The sequence below is a fragment of the Dermacentor albipictus genome, chromosome 2 (assembly GCF_038994185.2).
Source record: "Dermacentor albipictus isolate Rhodes 1998 colony chromosome 2, USDA_Dalb.pri_finalv2, whole genome shotgun sequence".
Lineage (NCBI taxonomy): Eukaryota > Metazoa > Arthropoda > Arachnida > Ixodida > Ixodidae > Dermacentor > Dermacentor albipictus.
Genome location: NC_091822.1, coordinates 128,494,195 through 128,500,989, shown reverse-complemented (window position 1 = coordinate 128,500,989; position 6,795 = coordinate 128,494,195). Strand labels below are relative to the sequence as shown.

At 50.4% G+C, this 6,795-nt stretch overlaps 1 protein-coding gene across 2 annotated transcripts in view; it reads left to right on the top strand.

The window, feature by feature from the left end:
- Positions 1-243: 243 nt before the first annotated feature.
- The window catches only part of LOC135897381 (Na(+)/dicarboxylate cotransporter 3-like), a 131,018-nt gene continuing 124,466 nt past the window's right edge, over positions 244-6,795 (top strand). Inside the window, exon 1 of one of the 2 annotated variants that reach the window (XM_065425991.2) lies at positions 244-1,126. The gene's annotated coding sequence lies outside the window, so the exon portion shown is untranslated. The remainder of the gene's footprint in view (positions 1,127-6,795) is intronic. The other variant, XM_065425989.2, reaches the window with a different exon arrangement.

The window sequence follows — 6,795 nt, the reverse complement described above, 5'->3', positions numbered from 1 at the left end:
CATTCTCTCCTCCTCTGGCTTCCATTTATAGTCCGTTCTTTCCATCTGCGGGTCCAGAAAAGAAAAGCCCGTCGCCGAACGGACGCGCACGAGGGCCGCTCTCTCCTCCTCGTTTCTGGCGGTGGCAAGTGAGAGAGAAAGAGAGAGAGATAGAGGTTGCGTGGAAAGGAGGGCGAGAAGGAGCGGCCGAGGAAGTGAAAAACCCAAATAAATATGGCGGCAGCCGCCGCGAACGAGCAGCCGGCGCCGCCGCATCGTACTAGCGCGCGCTTACCGAGAAGCGTCGCCGCCGTCGGTTCCGGAAGGCGGTAGCGCGGCTGCGGGAGCATAAAGACAAGGCGGCAAGGAACTTCGGAGGGGGTTGCTCTCCGGTGAGGACTCGCGTCGTCTACAGCGCACGAGTGCCGAGAGTGCGGCGAGGGCCTGCCATCGTCGTCGTTGTGCGCCGGTTGCAGTTGCGGAGGAGTGCGCTAGAACAACGCACGCGCGTGCACTTCGAAGGTGTGGGCAGTGGTGTGAGCCCGGCGTGTTTGCAGTAACACACATCGCCGAGGACCCATCCGTCGCAGAGTACTGCCTGCTTTTTCGTCTGCTACGCGCGGTGCTGAGCTGCTGCCGCCGCCGCCGCCGCTGCTTCGGCGCCCAGTTCTGCTACCTCGGTGGTTGCCCACATCGGCGGCCGAGAGAAGCGAGCGATCGTTGTGGAACCCCGACTGTTGCTCCATTTGCGGCTCGCGCAAGCGTGTGCGGCGGGCGTCGGGGAAAGGTTGTTGCCTCGAGGAAGGAAGCAAGGGACTCGCTCGTCCCTCGTTAGTGTCCACGCATGGGAGCGAGGACAGCGACCACTGCACAATACTCGGCGACTACCCCTGCTGCGTGTCTGGCGCGGCTACTCGGTGCCGGTGCGTGGGAGAAGAACTGAACAAGCGAGCGCTCCGCTGATCTGAAGAGGAAGGATGCTCGGTCGCGAGTAGAGCGAGCACGTGGTGTCCGCCGTTGTGTGTCCCTCTCCGTTGGCACCGAAGAGGCCGGGCCGAGACTCGGGTTGACATTTTGGAGAGCGCCCAAGAGAACGCCGGCCCGAACCACTCCATCGACGCGGCCTCCTCGTTTGCGGCCTTTTCAGGTGAGAGAATTATGGCGCAAACCAGGGTTTTTGAACCGCATTCTCGCTTCTTCTGCTTCGCTGGCTGCTCTTTCGTGGTAGCGCGCGCCGGCGCGGCGTGTCTGTCTGCGTGTTCCTTTCTTTCTCCGCCTCTCGCATCATCAGCGGTGCGTTTAGCGAGAGCGCGGCGCCCCGTGCGCTTTCGTTCGTTATTCCTTTCGTCGCTTTTGTTCATTCATTCTCCGTAGCGGTAGAGCAATATTAACGACGTGTCAAATGAACGTGCATTCCTCTCTTTTCGCGCCATGCTCCGTTCAAATTTCCTAGACATTTTGTCCAGCACTCATGACAGTCGGTACGTTAGGCGGAAGCGCTTTCGTTCTTGACGCTTTATGAGAACGTGGCTCTTGGCTAGGAACGATGATTTCCCTATCAGGAGTGAGATGAACGGAGACGCCTTCTTCGTTGCGCGATGGGACATTTTGACGAGCGACCAGCCTCCGTCGAGTCGCGGGCGCATCAATATGCGCGAGTAATGCTGAGCGGCTATACCCTTGTAAACGCGGTAGCAGGCTCAAGGGGTTCATTTAGAAACCCAAATGAGCCACTTTCACCTATCTGCAGTGGACATAGACGAAATTTGCATATCGACGTGCTTACACACGTTCATTTGTACTGGAGCTCGTCAGTTCCATGCGATGGCCGGTACGTTTTGTTTCACGCCGAATAATAGAAGCAGCTATGGAAATGCACCGGGTGCTTTGTTATAGCCCCTGCCACCGACAGTCCATTTGTGGTAAGCAAGGGGAGAGGTTGAATGAATGAATGAATGAATGTTTTAATGCAGTTGAAGTATATATATATATATATATATATATATATATATATATATATATATATATATACAACGTAACGATTTCGTCGTAGTTGGCAGCATCAACTACCTACGGCGTGTAAAGGAAGAAGCAATCTTTCTCAGAAAAGCGCCCGAATTCTCGGAGCTCCTAACAGAGCTCGAGAGGGTCCACGTGGCCGGCCTGCCCTAGAGCGAAATGCGTCATTCAACCAACATCGTTGAAGAGTGAGTGAGGCGGCATTTCAAACATTTTGAGTGATGTGTATCGGCATTCGAATCATCTGTCCTCATCCGTTTAAATCGAATTGAAATCACAAAATAGTACTGATCATTAAGCCCAACTATCAGCCTTCACTCGAGCCTGAAATATTGATTCCTCGGGCCCAACCCTTAAATGTTGTTGAACGTCAACCCTGAGCGTCGTCGGGGACATATAAGACCGCCTGAACGCAGTACTGGCATCCTGAATGTTTCTGGTTGTCACTGTCCTAGTTCGGCTTCGCGTTCTTTGAAGGCCAGCAATCGTATGCTGAGAAACGCTTGAGCCACTTGCCCTTGTGGCGCTTCACAGAAGTGCTGCAAGCTGTGTGTACTGCCGAACATTAATGTCGACCAAGTTCTTCATGAACATGTTCGCGCTGCATGTCCAGTTACATAGACCCAACACAGTTCCGAAGTCACGCACCCATTACGGTCAGAGTTTACATGCGCTACTGCGCCAAGGAATGTTGCAATACACTGTAGCCTCGTCAGCCACCGTTGGCGTGTCTTATGGTAAGGGGTACGGGTTGTCAACCGTCGAGAACTTGGCGGGACACTGTCGAGTTTTGGGTAAATGTCCCGAGTACCGGCTTGGCTCAGTCGAAACGGCCAAATGTCCCGACTTTTCTTTCTGTTTTTTCTACCGAATAACAATCAATACACCATCAAAATTAATCGAATTACATTCCGGAGTATTACGTGCCAAAACCAAGGTCTAATTACGAGGCACGCCGTAGTGGGGGCTCCGGGTTGACCCTCTGGGTTTCTTTAAACGGGCCCCCAGTGCACGAGACACGCATTATCTTTTTCTTTATTTGGGGGGGAAGGCGGGGGGGGGGGGGGGTCATCTCACACCCACCAAAATGCGGCCGGCGCGGCCGGGAGGGTTTGGTCCCGCGACCTCGTGCTCAGCAGCACACCACCATAGCCGCTAAGCCACAACGGTTAGTACGCCAAATTTCCTTTTTGTAATGCCTGGCAACTGTAGTTGCCCCTTTTTCTTTTTTTTTGTCTTCTGTTGCATTGTCATGAATGTAAGGCGGTTTCGTGTTTGCCGTGGTTCTAGTTCTGTTGTAGGCCCTAACCGTTCATAGTACATACGCCTGTATTGGTGGTCGCGTTAACCAGGTAACTGATCCATCTTTCTCGTCGTAAATCGCGACATGGCCGGAGTAAAAAAAAATGTAATAATATCATTGTTGCAAGTACAAAGTGGCGGCTCCTGGCACTGGTAGGCTCGGTCGTCGCCAGCCGCCTGTATAATGCAACGATTACAATGCATAAGGGCTTGCATACATAAATGCATGCGCCTTGTTTCACTCTGACTGCTCGTGGCAGTAGCGTAAAAATGGCTGCTTTCCTGTACCAGTCGTGAACGACGCAAACCTTTCTTGCGTCCTGCGCCAGCAACCTTTGTTCGTTAGGTTAGGGAGGCAAAAAATGCAAACGTGTACTTCATGAGCGAAGTAGCCGTAACTGCGTCGATATTTGGCGTCTTTATTCTCCCAGTTATTGTTGAGTCCAAGTTAACGATATGTGCTTTACCACTACACGCGCGCTATCCACACCGATACAGTGTCGTCCCAAGAGTCATCAATCGTCTGGAGTGGCCAGAAAGTTCTCCTAGCAGCGTTCCAATCATGCTGATGCACAGTGCCGTCACGAACCATTGATGATTCGTCGGAAGCATTCCACTGACGCTATATATTTGCCCGGTATAACTGTTTTACCCTAGTTCCTGTGCTGTGGATAACTGGCCTTGCACCGGAGCGTTAGCCTTCTGCTGACCTTTTCGATGTGAAGACTGCGTGCGTGAATCGAGAGGTATACCTTGTCTTGCGTAGCTGAACTGGCCATACAATAAGGGGCGGTCGGTTAGTATGGTAATGCTTGGGTTTGTCTTGGAAACGCGACTAAAAGTTACCGCGTCGCGTTATAACAGTAGTATATGCGCGGTAGCCTTGATTAAATAAACTCAGTGGACATGACTGCATTCTTTTTTTGTTTTAGTGTATGCAAGCTTCGTTGCTACTGCTAGCCGATGGTACGTGGATCGTCTGAAACAAAATCGATTGACAAATTGTGTTGGATGTTGCTGTTCTTTCATTTGTGAGAGCGAAGATGAAGCTCCGCTTTTCACGCTTTCTGTGCAGAGCGTTTTGTAAAATGGCCTTTCGGGGATGGTTAAACAGATTTTCTAATCGTCAGTCGTGTTCGGCAGTTTGAGAGCTTCAGTACTCCTGTAATGTTCTAGAACTTTCTGTGTTTGCATCCTTAACGCACAACCTGGTCGACTGGTTCTAGCCGCAAACTACAAAAAAAAAAGACCATTAAAGACCATCTTGATTCATTAGTGTTAGCCTTCATAATTTATGAATCTATATGTTCGAAAGATTGAAACTTTGCTTGGTGCTTGTTGCTATTATGTAATGTCATGCCGCTGTTACTCGGCAGTGGTTGTTACAGTAAAAGCCTGGCTTGTTACACAAATTGAGGTATGCAGAAGGAGCAGGAAAACTAGACACCGTTTTTCAATCGCAGCGATTATTCGGAAATGAAGTGAAACCACTGTGAAACTGCACAGAACCGTGATGCCATCAAGAACCTAAATCCTAGAAAACTGAAGTCCTAAATGTATGATAATGTGATGGTATATATACCACCATACATATCAGTCAGTGACAACAAGCTAAACGTGACCGAAATCTTAGAACTGCGCCGTCATGTTTGTAATCTAAAACAAGTATTCTCGAAAGCACTCGCTCACCCTAAACCCTCTGAGCTGTTCGAGTGGCTCAGGCATAAAAGGGAAGAATCTCTACAGCGCAACTCCCGACGCACTAGCAACCTAACCACGGTCGATAGAACCATTACTGATCGCGCTGTCTGTAGCTAACTCGCATTTCAGCGGGGTAAGCAGAAATGTCACCATGCTTTCCCGATTCCCGGAAAACGTCGCCACCAGGCACGTATAGACGACTGCGTTGTCTGGCCTTACTGAATGGTCAACACGGGAAAGTAAAGCGTTGAGCGTATTAATGGAAGCGCCAGACAATTAAACTAATAAGCAGTGATTAATTGGGCACACTCATCTGCGGTGAATGCTTTATTTATTGTAGCGCACGAAGAGACCGGAAGCTCGGGGGAGGGGGGGAGGTGTATATGCTGAGCGCTGTCGCGACAGGCTTCCACGAAAACGGTGGAACACGAGAACTGACCTTTTATAGGAAAGTTCGTTCTGATCACGGTGTCGTCGACTGCTGCAGTCATATTTGTGCGCCGTTGGTCGGCAAATTTCATCGCCGGCGTTAACGGCGCGCTTAGCGACGTCAACGATGTTGACCATTGGGTCAAGTGTGAGGATTAAACGAGTGGTATGATTATAGTCGTGGGCATGTAGTACACAATCAAAACGGCGCAATAAGAGCACACAGACAAGACGGAACAACACGAGTGTTCGCTGGCAGCTGACGCCTCCCGGGAAACGATGAAATTATTAAATCACAATTTCAGGTCTTAAACGAGTGTTTCAGGTAACAACATCGCGGCCCACATGCCGTAGACAACTACTCTTCCCCTTGTATAAGTGTCTAGTTTAAGGCCCGCGTTTCTTTTCAATGGTGTCGAAGGACGGAAGGAATTCAATGAGGTTCGGCGAAGCGTCCCATTTTCCAGGCACAATAGCTCTTTCTTCGAACAAATTTGCTTTTATTATTATCATTTTATCTAGGTGCAGACGTAATCGGCGCGGTTTCACGAAGACTACAGCTGTACGTTGCTTTTCTTTGTGTGTGTTTGATAACCGCAGTCGATTCCAGCAGGAAAATCCCGGAGATCGAGTTGTATCTCGAGCCCTATGCCAAACGTGGTGCCATACAATTCCTTCAATGGAGAGACGGTTCAGACTGCTTTGAAATATCGCGGGCTTGTAGCTATCGTTAAGATGCTGCGCTTGTGTAGGCTTCGACGCGAACGAATTCAGACAAGGGACTCAGTAAAGCGAAAAAAAAAGAAATGAGAGAGAGAGAGAGAGAGAGAGAAAAGAACCGTTCGCGTTGGAACGGGAGGCGAAAGATTTCTCGATGAATGATCCGTGATAAACGCGTGGCAGCTTTTTCACGCTCGCAGCACCTGCGCTCTGCGCAGCCCTATACGCGTTTCCAAGAATCTTTCGTTTCGAACTATGGAAGACGCGGCAATCCGGCCGCAGGATCGGGAGTTCGTCCTTTCTTTCTCGTCTTTCTTTTTCTTCGCACCTTTTCTTTCTCGCAGCTGCGTGACTCATGCGTGCGTGTTCGAGAGTACGTAGTGCACATGCCGGGCCCAGGAGCGCGTTCCAACAACCCGCACCTGGACGCCTCGGTTCGCGGGCTCGTTCAGATTCGAACGGGCATTGCATTCGAAGCTCGGCCGGTTGTTCGGTCAATGCCTGTTTAAAAAAAATTAAATTATGGGGTTTTACGTGCCAAAGCCACTTTCTGATTATGAGGCACGCCGTAGTGGGGGACTCCGGAAATTTCGACCACCTGGGGTTCTTTAACGTGCACCTAAATCTAAGTACACGGGTGTTTTC